This window comes from Eumetopias jubatus, unplaced genomic scaffold (assembly GCF_037043125.1).
Source record: "Eumetopias jubatus isolate StellerSeaLion01/CBP00866 unplaced genomic scaffold, mEumJub1_p1.0 scaffold_5, whole genome shotgun sequence".
Lineage (NCBI taxonomy): Eukaryota > Metazoa > Chordata > Mammalia > Carnivora > Otariidae > Eumetopias > Eumetopias jubatus.
In genome coordinates, this window is record NW_028274811.1 from 46,617,760 (window position 1) to 46,632,129 (window position 14,370).

The window sequence follows — 14,370 nt, forward strand, 5'->3', positions numbered from 1 at the left end:
TTCATTTATTCATTCATTCACAGTGTGCTGTTTTTACCTGCTAATTGCCAGGCATTTTGTAGGAACAGAGAGGTTCAAGGATGAACAGGGCAGGCCGTCCTAAGCCCTGCACTTACTTAGCACACGAAAAGGACTTGTTGAAGGGCGCCTGGGTGGCTCAGTCGGTCAAGCGGCTGCCTTCGGCCCGGGTCATGATCCCCGGGTCCTGGGATCGAGTCCCGCATCGGGCTCCCTGCTCAGCGGGGAGCCCGCTTCTCCCTCTCTCTCCCTCTGCTTGGGCTCTGTCAAATAAATAAAATCTTAAAAAAAAAAAAAAAACAAAGGATTTGTTGAATTCAGAATTCAGTTTCGAATGGTTTCAATCAGATATATGCATCTCTGTATAGATATAATTAAGTTTAATTGGATCCTACTTTTGCATTCTTTCATATCTCTTTTAACTGTACTACTCTTTTCTCTCCAAGAAGAGAGGGGCCCTCTCTTATTAATCCTTTGTGTTCCCCAGACTGTATTCTACAGGTCCTCCTACGATGCATCCTCAGGAAATCCATTTTGGTTGAATGACCGAATACTTCATTTTCTCCCATATGTGTGATGTAACGTGCCCTGGGCCCATCGTGTGTAGTCATCAAGTAGGACTGACTCGGCAAGGACGGGAAACTTGAGTTGACTGTGCTTACTTATGTATGCAGAGCCTGTGCTGCTATTTAATTTTACTTCTGCAGTTGGAGTTTTCTGAAGCCAAAATAGTATTCAGGATGAGTTAACCTGGCACTTGATCTTTTGAGTAGCTCAAATATTGGTTTAGTTCTTGTTTTCTTATCAAGACATCCAAATATTGGACAAAGACAGATCTAAATGTCAGAAATCACTCCAAAATATTTGTGTACATTTTGAATAATTTTTATTTTTATTTTTTTAAAGATTTTACTTATTTATTTGACAGAGAGAGGGAGACAGCAAGAGAGGGAACACAAGCAGGGGGAGTGGGAGAGGGAGAAGCAGGCTCCCTGCTGAGCAGGGAGTCCCACGCGGGACTCGATCCCAGGACCCCGGGATCACGACCCGAGCCGAAGGCAGATGCTTAATGACTGAGCCACCCAGGCGCTCCCATTTTGAATAAGTTTTAATGTTAGCTTAGATTTTTTTAAAGGTTTTTTTACATAAGATTTAATGTTAGCTTAGCTTTTTTCCATAAGATTTCGTACATAGAGATGAGTAGATATAAAGATTCAAACCAGATGATCTATTCAATTCAACAACTCTTACTGAATTGCTAATATATAAAAATGCTAGATTCAATAGGACAATCCTTCCCTGATGAAGGTCAGGTATTAATGCACCGATCAGGGCATTTGTTCTTGTGTGCTGTTGGTGGTGTGTTCAGGGAAATGGGAAATTCAACTGCCTGAAAACCAAAAAAAAAGCAAATTTGTGATGACTATAACTAATCTCTCTAGTCCCAATGAAATTATGTCTATAAAGCACCTAACAGAGTGACTGGCACATAGTAGGTGCTCACTGAACATCACTTACCTTTCCCCTAATGGCTGAGAATAGAATTAATCAACTATTTATCATGGAATAGAGTAGTCGGGAAATTCTTACTAGAAACTTTCACTTAGCCAGAAGGACCCAAATTGTTATTGTGCTTTATTTGACTTTATCATATAAAGTTTAACTCACTACTTTATTTCCCCTGCACAACGGAGAACTAAAATTATAGAATGTGAAAGACATAAAATGAAAGAGAAACAAAGGAAACCTTAAGATAGGAAATGTTGGAAGTATTGTGGAATTGACGAGGCACCTAGACTGGGAAAGATAATGCTAAAAGAAAACACAGAACATGTATTGTCAATGATCTGCTTGCGAGGATGACCTAAAGCTCGTCCCGTGATGCTAGACATGGTGGATTCATAACAAATACATGGAGATGGACTGATACTCTATTAAAAGGAACTGACTAGTGTACCTCCTGAGTATGTCATTTTTAACCACACAGAAATAAGAATGTGTCAAAATTCTGGAAGAGACCCTACAAGATGGCTTGGCCTAGGCCCGATGATCATGGAAAGTCCTCCATTCTGTGCCTTTCTGAGAGTCTGGCTTATGGGAGCTGGAGCGCAAGCAGGGGCTTCTGGTGGCCAGAAACTCGGCCTCCAGATCTGGCATCCAGGAGCTTTTCCACTCTGCCGGGAAATTGCCCAGCTGGATGGGGACAAAAAATTACTCCGGGGGTCCTCAGAAAGGAAGGACAGTGATGCCAGCACCAACTGGCATCTCTACCTGGTCAAATAGCCAAGCGGTTATAAAGGAGAACTTCAGTAACTATCCATGGTGGCGGGGTGGGGGTGGTGGCAGTGGGGAAGAATGGAATTATGCTCAGCCAGCAGGGTGACCTCGAAATTGTGGGAACACATCATACCAGACACACTCAATTGCTATTTGTGTTAAAATTACCACCACACAACGGGTTGTTGTTAAAACCGTAGTTGTTGTATGTTTAGATTTATTGAAGTAATAAAGAATTGGCTCTGCAGTCTTATGACATTTTACTGGCAAATTCTGCTCAAACTGGTTTAGATCTGATTGTAATCATTGTGTAGGCTGAAAACTGGCTGGAACATATTAAAACAGAGCTTCCTGATCCTGTGGAAATCAATCCAGTCAGCAAATGGCCAAGTGAGTCGCCTCAGGGTAAATGTTAGGCCTCGACGTGGCTTCCCTTCCAAACACTCAGCCTCTGAAAGCAGTTCCATAATAAACTGCAGCACGGTCTTCTCAGCTAGCTCTGGCCAAGTCACTTAGACAATTCACTGCCTGATGGAGACGCTCACCTCTACTATTTCTGTCTACTTTGGTTTTGACAAGAAAATTCTAGAGAGCAGGAAGCATTTCAGTTTCTCCTGCCTGTAGAATCTACACCCTGGGCTCTCCTGGCAAGTTCTGGGGAAAATGAGATAATAACCCTCCACAATCATTATGTGCCAGGCACCGTGTTAAGCACTTTTATATATTATCTCCACAACTCACTGTGCTAAGTATTATTATTTTATCACTTTATAGACAAGGAAACTGGTTCAGAGTTCGCCCGGGCTCATGGCAGAGCCCACTGGCCTCCTTCCAGGGCTTGAGGTGCCTGTCGACCCTGTGCCCGGCTGCCTCTATCTGACGAGATGGTGGACCTGGGTGCCTTCTGTGTCCTCAGTGGAAGGAAGTGGGGTAACCCTGTTGTTGCCTTTTGGAAGAACTCAGAGTTTGAGTGGGCCTGTGGGGAGGGGGTTTGTGGCTGCTGAATTGGGAATGTGCTTGGTCTAATGGTAATTGAGCCTCCCAGAATTCCGAAGCATTTGTCTTTTGATTCTCTCCTGTTTTCTTTCATTTTAATGACCTTCAATTTTTAGAACAGTTTCAGATTTAGAGAAAAATTGTGAAAATTATACAGAGTTGGAACCAGACATTAGTAGGGTACATGTATGGCAATTGAGGAACCCATATTGGGAAATATTTTTATTAACTGCGGCCAATACTTTATTCAGATTTCCTTAGTTTTTATGTAGTGTTTGTTTTCTGTTCCGGGACCCCATCTAGGATACCACATAGCATTTAATTGTTCTGTCTCCTTGGGCTCCTTTTGGCTGTGACAATTTCTCGGACTTACTTGTTTTTGATGACCTTGACAGTTTTGAGGAGTATGGTCAGGTAGTGGATTTGTCTGATGTTTTTGTCGTGAGTAGACCGGAGTTACGAGTTTTGGGAGGAAGACTCCAGAGGAAGTGCCAAGCTCATCACACTGTAGCAAAGGCACATGCTATTCATGTAAGAACTCTATCACTTAGGAGTCACACTGCTGAGGCTGACCTTGATTACCCGGCTGAGTTAGTGTTTGCCAAGTTTTTCCACGATAAAATCACTCTTTTCCCCTCTCACCACAATTTACAGTTTTGGAAGGAAGTCTTCGGGAGTGCGGAGTTAGGCTCCCTCCTTGAGGGTAAATGAAACAGCTACCTAATTTATTTGGAATTCTTCTGCAGGGGAAATTTGTCCCTTCTCTACCATTTATTTATTTATTCAATCATTTACTTACATTAATACAAACTCAGGGATATTTATCTTCTACTTCGGGTTATAATCTAATACTATTTGATTTATTTTGTGTTCAAATTGTTCCAGATTTGGCCCTTGGAAGCTCTTTTAAGTCAGTTCCTGCATCCCTTCCACATGCCCCCCTCATTGTGGGGTTTTCTGTTTATGTGAGCACTTCCTTACTTTCTGGCACCGCAAGATGTTCCAGGTTCTTTTTATATATTTCCTGCTCTGGTCCTGGAGTCAGCTATTTTTCTGAGGAGCTCTCTCATCCTCTTTATGAAAGGAAACCCAAAGGGTCTCGAGGACAAATGGAAATCATGAGATTAGGCAAGCCAATGAGATCGTCTGATTAGATTCCCATTTTAGAAATATCATTTCTGGCTGGATAAGACCGAAACTAAAGGCAGAGTTAGAGAGACTACTGCAATGGTCCATGCAGGGGCGGGGGAGGGGGAGGTGGTATCTTAACCAATGTAAGTGCCGTGAGAGTCAGACACTTGAGAGGTAGGGCAGCTTACATTCCCAACAGAGCCCTCCTGGGTAGTCTAAGTTCTGGGTCTCATTCTATGCTGGCACCAAGTACACATAAACATTTTGGATGGAGGAGAAGGTTAACTGATAATAGTAATCACTAATATTTATTGGGCACTTCCAGTATTCCAGGCACTGCTCCTAACACTTAATTGCAATAGCTCATTTAGCTCTCTCCGCTCTTTATGCTAAGCACTGTTGTTAGTCTCATTTTACAGATGAGGAAATCGGGTAGTCAAAGAACCAGTAAGTGGTCCACGCTCTCATAGTTACTAAGCAGCAGGCCCAGACCTGAGCACAGGGACCCTAACTACAGCCCTGCACTCTTCAGCACTGCACTATAGTGCCTCTTGCTACAAGATGGCTTCACAACTGGCAGCTCCTTGTTGCTCGAGCTGCATCTCGGCTGCCTAGATAGGCTGCGGCTTGCAACACTTCTGGTCCCTCTGATTCCTAGCTGATCCCCCAAAGCCAGCTAGGACAGACCAACCATTGTGTCTGACGTGACACCTTCATCTGTACCTTCCCAGGACCTGCTGCTCATCTGATCTGACCCACTTCCACATTTTTTTTTTAAGAATTTTATTTATTTATTTGACAGAGACAGAGACAGTGAGAGCAGGAACACAAGCAGGGGGAGCCGGAGAGGGAGAAGCGGGCTTCCCCCTGAGGAGGCGGCGGCGGGGAAGATCCCAGGACCCTGAGATCATGACCTGAGCCGAAGGCAGACGCCCAACGACTGAGCCACCCAGGCTCCCCTACTTCCACATTTTTACCTCCCAAAGCACTTATTGAGCACCTGCTATTGCCTGGCACTCTGGTGAGATGCTGGAGATACAGAGGGAGTAAGAGACATTCCTGTTCTCAAGGAGCTCACGGTGCGTGCATGCGTGCGTGTGCATGTGGGTGTGTATGTGTGTTTATGTGCCAAAATCCAGCATGGTCTCTGACTCTGCTTACTCCCTGACCCTAACTATCTTTCAGCCTCCTGTACCTGTGCCATAGCACTGGGCTCTCCACTTGGCTTTAGACCATCCCCTCCTTCAAATTCTTGGCCTCTGGGTCCGTGCGTAGGTCCAGCCCCTCCTGTGTCTGTTGTGACTGTGGGGCTTCCGGGCCATTGCTCTTCTGCTGCTCACACCTCCAGCACCAAGAGCCGCAAGGGCAGGTTTTGCTCTCTCCTTTTGTTAACAGGGTCAGCCCGGGAGTGTGCCAGACCAGCCCAGGCTTCCAACTGCCCTGCTCTGAGTCACGCTAATTTTGTTTCCAGAATTGTTTTTCATTCACAGTCCTCTTAGAGCTTTAGGGCCTTTGTTTGCTCCAGAAAAAGGGATGAGGTGAATTAGGGGGTGATTTGCAGCCAGATTTTTTTTTTCCACCACTCCGTTCAGGCCCATCTGGATATTTCAACTTGACTATTATCTGATTTGGCCTGAGTCATTATGCCACCAAATAGCGAGACCATTTAAATAATTTGCATTATTTATCTAATGTTTGCAGTTTCAAAATCTATCTCGTGTACATTAATACTTCCCAAAGGGGTACTACCTGCTTAGTTTAAGGAAACGTCTTCTTTAGGTAGACCCCAGTGAAACCATTGCCATGATTAGTGTAGGGAGATATACCAGATAATTCCTTGTGAACTTTTTAAAAAGGATGCTGACAGCTCTTTTCTCCATTCTCTCCAAAGATTCCAAAAATATGTGTGCTTAGGTGATGTGACATAATTAAGTGGCACACTTAAGACTCTTTTCTTCAGCACCTTATTTCTAGTTTTTAAGGCATCTTGCATTTGTTGTTTCCCAGTTGTGGGCAAATATCCCCCTCGGCCCTTCTCCTGGCCTTTCTATGTTTCTGGAGTGGCAAATCTAGATCAAAGACTACAGGTGGTGGTAGAAACGAAGGAAACATAGAAAAATTCTTTTTTACAGTCTTTTTACACATGGGACTCTCCCTTCACCCCTGCCCCCAACAAATCGCTCATTCCCTAGAATAGTATTCTTAATCATGCTCTCAGAACCCACTTTCAGAAGTGGTTTTGCAAGTTATCTGTAGCAGATAAATACCACAGTTGGAAAATAAGTGAATTTTAATATGTGAGTGTGGATTCAGAGTTAAGCCCAAAATAAGTAGCTCTCATTCTCTCACCGACGATTTGCTTTCCTGAGTGGGAGAGAAAGTGGGAGTCTCAGCTCGTGGGGCAGTTGTACCCAAGCCACTGAATGTCTTGTCCTGAATACCCCCCGAGGAGGAACGATGGAGAACTGTGACAGGTTGGTCCTGTCTTGTCCATAAGGGGCATCTGTTCACTCCTCCAGGGCAAGAGCTTTCTCAGTAGCTTCTGCTGACAGCAGGGAGGCAAGTTACGTCCCGACCCCCAAAGCTGGACTCATCCACTTGTTGTCCTGTCCCCAGAGGAGAAGCTCTGGTAGTGGCTTCTGGGCCTGGCCTACTCTCAGACATCACCAGAAAACTGTCAGAACCACTGTAAGATGAGGATGAGTAGGCTGCCACGAAGCACATGCTGTGCAGTGGGTAGCGAGTGCATAACATTTCGGAGACTTCCTGTGAGCCCAGCCTCCCTGCTGGGGATCCCCACTGGCTGGGCCTGGGGTAGAGTTTGTTACACATTCACCTCCTTTCCATGAGTGGGGGAGCAGGAGAGGAGGGGAGTTCTGTTTTCTAATCAGGGAAATGGCTCGAGGCACAGCTGCCTGCAGAAACCAGAGGTGGCCTCTTACAGCTCTTTGGTTTTGAGCACAGAATAGCTGAGGGTTGTGTTGCTGCTTGTTGGCCTTGTTTTTCATAGAGGAACCACACTGTCTGCTCCTCCTCTTCTCCCACCCATCACATCTGCCCACACAGGTCCTGTCTATAAAGAAAGAAGCAACAAAGGAGAGCTTGGAACAGCGGCCTGGGACCCTACACCGTGGCCTTTGTGTGATTCCTGCCTTGACTGAGTCCTGGACCCGGACCTTGGTTGAGATTCCTACACAGTAAGCCTCTATGTTGGGCTAAAATGTTTGCCAGCAAAGCTGACACCAGAGACTGAGGTTGGGGAGACCGTAGAAGGAGAATATTTTGGCAAATGCTTTGCCTTTGTCTTACCTTTCTGGAGGCAGCCAAAGGAGACCCAAGCCCAGCAAATTGTCATTAGTCCCTGTCTGTGTTTCAGAAACCAATATTAGGCAGCACTTCTTCCTCCACACTTTATCCATTGCAGGCATGCTATCACCGGAGCTCTGTTCTCCCAGGGACTGAGCCAACAGAGGGTTCCCCAAAGCCGAAGTAAGGATGGGAGGCCAGTTCTTCTATCTTTTTTACCTTCATTATTTAAAATGTATTTTCAAGCAGTTTGTACAGGATCTGGCAGCTGCTGTGCCCTATGTTAGGCTGGTTGCCTCTGATCCACCAGGTCAACATTACCTCTAGCAAGAACCGAGGTCTGTGCTCAGAAACACCGAGCAGAGCTGTTGCTTAAAGAGTGAGGGAGTGGCCAGGCCACAATTATCAGGAAACTGTGCTGGGAAAGGGGCATCTGTGGAGTGTGATTCTAGGCCCCTGCATGGGCCCCCAAATTCCCCTTACCTGAACTCCATGGTGATGGCATTCTGGCTTCCTAAAAGCAGCTCGCACAGTAGCATGGAGACTATATATCTAGTAATGATAATAAAAATCTAATAGCACCTTAAGGTTTATAGAATGCTTTTATGTCATTGCATTTTTGTGGGATGGTCTCTGGTGAGCCAACTGCAGCTGAAATTGTGTGGATGGTTCTAGAAAAACCTCACCCTCATTGTCCTCCTCTTGCAGCTATTTCCCTGAGTGGTTTGCATGATTAGAAGGAGTCTGTCAGGAGAAAGTATTTGCTGGGAGGCAGAGCATGGGACATAGGTTGGGATGTTAGAGAAGTCATGACCTATCTCCAGCCCAGCCCCACAATGACCTTTGAGCTTCTGATGGAGGAGACAGTCTTTAGGAAGTCCGACAAGAGCTACTTTTCTGAGGGGCTAAGACTGGGAGCCCCAAGCCAAGCTCTTTGTGATCCAAAGTACTTTCTATGGTACAGAAATGTGAAAGGGGTGGGGCATTCAGCCCGTTTTTTCATGGAATACGGTGCACTTTCACAGTGCAGATCTGCCTTTGCCTTTACTGGTCATGGCTCTTCCTTCTCCCAAACCCTGTCTTCCCAAAGAAAAGGTAAATTATGACAAATAAGGTGAAGATTAGGGAAAGGGAAGGGATGAGGCACTTTGTGCGGGACGGTGACATCTTGAAGAACCAGGGCCAGCCAGAGGGTGCTGGATAAGAATAAAGGTAGAGGGATACAGAATGCACTTGCAAAGGTTGGCTGGCTAAGGAAGGAGAGAGACTAGAATGGCAAACCCTGTCTCCCTTCATTGTGCAACTTACAAATTGTGTTTGCAGATGTGTACAATTCCCACAGCTTATCTCCACTTGATTTATGAGAAAACTGAGCTCCTGAAGTTCAGTGACCTTCGCAAGACCACGGGTGGTGGGTCCAGAATTCAGATCTCGGTCTTCAAATTACAGTCAAGGCCTCCTTTCTACTCTTGCATCACTTCCTACAAGCCTCTCCTTTGCTCCCTGTCCCACAACCTCACCCTTGCCCACACCCTTTTTTTCCACCTAAGTTTATTTCCTTCGAGGCTGATGTCAATAGAGTTTTAGGAACCAAGCAAAGAACAGTGTTAAAAATTACCAAATCATTAGGGAAATGCAAATTACGACTACTCTGAGGTGTCATGGCACATCTTTTAGAATTGTTTTCAAAAACTGAGAAAATCAAGTGCTGATGAGATTGCAGAGCAACCAGAAGCTCATAGGTTGCTGGTGGGAATGCACAATGGTCCAGCTACTTTGGAAACCAGTTTGGCAGTTTCTTATAAAGTTAAACACACATTCCTATAACCCAGTGACCCCATTCCTAAGTTATGTACCTAAGTGATTTGAAAACTTAAGTTTACACCACAAAAACCTATACATCATGTTTATGGAAGTTTATTCATAATTGATAAAAATCTGGAAACAAGCAAGATGTCTTTCCATAGATGAATGGATAGACAATCTGTGCTACAATCATATGGTGGAGTGCTAGTCAGCGGTGAAAAGGAATGAGCTATTGATTGATGCAACACCCTGGAGAAACCTTAAACACTTTTCACTAAGGGAAAAAGCTAGACCTAAAGGTTATGTAGTCTAAAATTCCATTTATATGATATTGTGGAAAAGGCTAACTATAGGGGGTAAAACAGACCACTGGTGGCCAGACGTTGAAAGCGGAAGGAGCAGTTGACTACAGGGGTGCCACACAGGGAATCTTTTTAGAGTAATAGAACTGCTCTGTGTAGTACTAGGGGAATGGATCCATGACTGTGCATTTGCTAAAACCCATAGATTTGTACACCACAAAGAATGAACTCTAGCACATTTAAAAACAAATTAACCAGGGGGTGCCTGGGTGGCTCAGTCGTTAAGTGTCTGCCTTCGACTCAGGTCATGATCTCAGGGTCCTGGGATCGAGCCCCGCATCGGGCTCCCTGCTCGGCGGGAAGCCTGCTTCTCCCTCTCCCGCTCCCCCTGGTTGTGTTCCCTCTCTCACTGTGTCTCTCTCTGTCAAATAAATAAATAAAAATCTTTAAAAACAAACAAACAAACAAACAAACAAATCAACCAGAATGTCAGAGAATCCCAAGATAGAATACAGCCTGTGACAAATGAATCTAGGTGTATTATAGATGTATGGTGTAACCTTACTGAAGCCAGGAGGGGAAAAGGAGCTGACCTAACTAACTTTGGAAAATGGTATTTTTAGCTATTACTGCCAAGCCAAAAACAAAAAGAACTGCACATGATACTGTATCATAACTGGAAAATTTGTTTCTTGCAAGAATGTAAATTAGCAATTCTGAAACTACTTTACACGTACACCAGGGTTCAACAAAGAAGTAAATAAATTCTAGATCATGGGAGTCAGGTTCTCATGGCTAGGAAAAACAACATTACAAATAAACAAGGTCTTTCTTAGCTAGAAAGACCCTGGGGTCCAGGATTAGAGTCAGAGATATCAGTATGAACTCATGTTTATTTTCATACAGATACAGATATATTCAGAAGGAGAGCTATGTGTATATCTATGGGCTGGTGTATGCACATACATTTCATAGCTCTGACCACTGAGAGAATCTGAATGCAGTGTCAGCCCAGTAGCAACAAATACATGCAGCACCCAGATTTTGGTTTTTAACAACCATTCTGTAATGAAACAAACCAGGCTCCATGGAAAAGTGGTTGATCTTGGGCTGGGGAAAGGAAAATACCAGATGACCCTAGAGCATCTTGCAATGGCAGAAATTAGGAAAGTAAGAAAGTGCTAAAAAAAAAAAAAAAAGTACCTGCATGTCAGAAAGACACAGAAGTTCCCAGTGGCCAAAGCTGGGACAACCTGAGCAACAAAATATTTCCTCAAAAGGATTTCGACAGAGAATAAAATATTCATAAGCCCATACTGGTGTAAATGAATAATTGAGTGAATAAAAGGGGAGAAGAAACAAATCTTAGAGAAGAACTGCATATAACATGCAGGTATTCCTCTTCAGGAGGTGGAGCTTAGCTCCTCTCCCCATGAACGGGGGCCGGTCTTAGTGACTTGCTTCCAAAAAATAAAGTATCGAAAGGACACAGACGAGGAGTTAACATCAGCCATGTGAATTCTGTTGATAGCATGTGCCCTCTGACATGGCATGATGAGCACACATCACCTTCGTGGTATTTTCCCGGAAATTATAATTAGTCTAATCATGGGAAAACGTCAATAAAGAGGAATTGAAGGACTTGCTACAGGATCATTGAAGAGGAGTTTGAAATTGTAAGATCATGAAAAACTAGAAAAGACTAAGAAAGTGCTACAGATTGGAGGAGACAGAAAATAGGGCTACTAAATGTAATGTGGTATCTTGGATGGGATCCTGGAACAGAAAGAGGACATTAGTGGAAAAACTGGTGGAGTCCAAGTCAAGTCTGTAGTTTAGTTTATAATATTATCCCAATGTTAATTTCTTTGTTTTAACAGTGTACCATGGTTATGTAAGCTCTTACCATTAGGGAAAGTGGAGTGAAGGGCAGACGGGAACACTCTGTTCTATCTTTGCAACTTTTCTGTAAATCTAAATTAAAAGTTAAAAAAAAATTTAATGACTAGGAAGCCAGAGTACAAAGAGAACTGGACAATACACATGCATAATAAATAAGCAGGAAATAACGGAAAGTTGGACGCAAGAAGTGGCATTTCACAAAGGTTTTACCTAATCCAGACAGTTGTCCAGATCATCTTAGGTCGTTTGGATTTTGGACACTTTGTTGCAGTAAAGGCGAGCAAGGAGGAACAGTGGTCTGCCGGGGACAGGGAGGGGGTCCTTCAGAGATTGCACCCAAAGGCTTGGTATTGGGGAAATATGTTCATCCATGTATTGGGGAACTGAGTTTATAACTGGCTTTTTGGGAATGTCTTAGAAGACTAATCTAGATGACATTTTTAGTGAATTAATGATGTAGCCCTTCCATCTGCCATTTTATATTTTATGTAAATATAAACCTTCCATCTCATATTGCCATTTTTTTCTGCCTCCAATGTCTTGGGGATTTGTTATCAAAGAGACTTGGGTTCTCATTTGGTGAAGGCATTTTGCTGTGAGATTGCGCCAGTTATAGGAAATTCTAAGAACTTTCCCATCCATTTTCAAAATGCGATACTTAATATATTTCTGTTGGGACCAGGGCTAGCCTTTCAAGATGTGGAGGTGGTAGCCTGACAGATAATTCAGATTCTCTTCACTCCAGGCTGGTTTAGTACCTCACAGTCTGTATTAGCAGTTCTTTTGTGTCAAGCATGCCACTTGCCAGCCTGTGTCTGGTCCTCTGTATGGGACAGTATGAGCCTGGTGGGTGTCATATACTGGATTCTCTAGAAAAGAGACTTTGAGTCTCTTAGATTTGCATGTAGGAGGTTTACTGGGGAGTGCTCTTGGGATTGATATCTGGGGAGGATGAAATCACGAAGCAGGATTCAACAGAGGGACATGGTGAACTGTCACACAGTTGCAACAGAGATCTTCGAGAAATCTTCAGGTAATGCTGGAGCTGAGATGGCCCTTTATATTTGAACAAGTTGAGGAAGGAGAGTAGCTCCCCACCCCCATAACTAGTTATTGGGTATAGGCTGTAAACTTGGGTAAGGCAGCTCCCATTAGCAGAGGGAAATTCCTGGCATGGGACTTGGGTATCAGTTGTCACTAACCAACACTCCAGGCAGTTAGAAAAATAAGTAATTTCATCCTGAAAGGGGATCTCAGAGGCATATCAATACAGCCCTCCATTGCACTGCCTGTATCTTCCTCCAAATGGAGTTCAGTCCATCTGGAAACCGCCTCTCGGGATTTGGTTTGTTTTGTCTTCACAAGGAAACTTAACACTACCAAGGTAGTGGGATGAACGACAGCCCCTAGCCCTGTAGCTGGTCTCAAAGCCTTTAATGATTCTTTTCATCTCCTTCCTTTGCTGCCCATTCTAGATTCCTCCCACCCAGTTGTACCTCTGACGGCCATGGTGGCTAAACTGGTGAGGCCCCACACTTCTCATCCCTGAATGTTCCGAGACGCTGGTCACGAGGGCCATCTCAGGTTGTGGCTGCTGCTTGAGTCCATGTGTTGTGAAGGTGGGCCAAAGGAAGAGGGGATGGTCTAGTGGATCACTGATTGGCTCAAGAATCCCCACCCTGATTGTATAACCTCCCCAAGATCTAGATCCATTACCAGGGACAGATCCATTACCAGATCCATTACCTAGTGACTTCTTTCTTTGCCTGCTTGTTTCTTGGCCTAAGAAGCCCAGGGTGACTGGGCAGCAGTGGTAGCTTACAGTTTAATAGGATTCTCACTGTGTCCTCGGGTAGAAACAATCACCCCTTTCAGAACCAGCACCTTTAGACCTACAGATCCTAGAGCTGCAGGAACAGAAAGCAGAAATTCCCCCAGGTCACTGGCAGTGATGCTACTTTTGTCTCTAGGTTCTTGGGCATGTTCCTGGGGAGTACATTATGTTGTTGACTCAGGGTATATATTGCATCCTGAAGGATGACACTGCATTCTGTTAGGGTGTGTTCTCTAAGCTGGCCCCCAGGTGCCCTGTCAAAAGATTGTTCCAGGGGCACCCGGGTGGCTCAGTTGTTAAGCGTCTGCCTTTGGCTCGTGTTGTGTTAAGCATCTGCCTTTGGCTCAGGTCATGATCCCAGGGTCCTGGGATCGAGCCCCGCATCGGGCTCCCTACTCAGTGGGAAGTCTGCTTCTCCCTCTCCCACTCCCCCTACTCTGTCAAATAAATAAAATAAAATCTTAAAAAAAAAAAAAAAAGATTGTTCCAGAAGCCCAGCAGCTTCTGGAAGGTGAGGACTATGATAAAAGTAGTAAATCCTATGGTCATGTGCATACCACTGCCCCTCCTCTGTGGGAATGTCGGTCCCCCGGCCTAATGCAATGTTATGTGCAATCTTGTGTTAGTGAATCAAACACCCTAGAGGGCAAATCCATATTCAGAATATATGCTAGTTTCAATCAAGATAAATAGTTGCCCCTTCTAGGGTGGGAAGGGTCTGATTTAATCAACTGTGACCAAGTGACTGGTCTCCTCACAACATGGTATAGGGGCTTATAGTACATAACTTTCAATTAT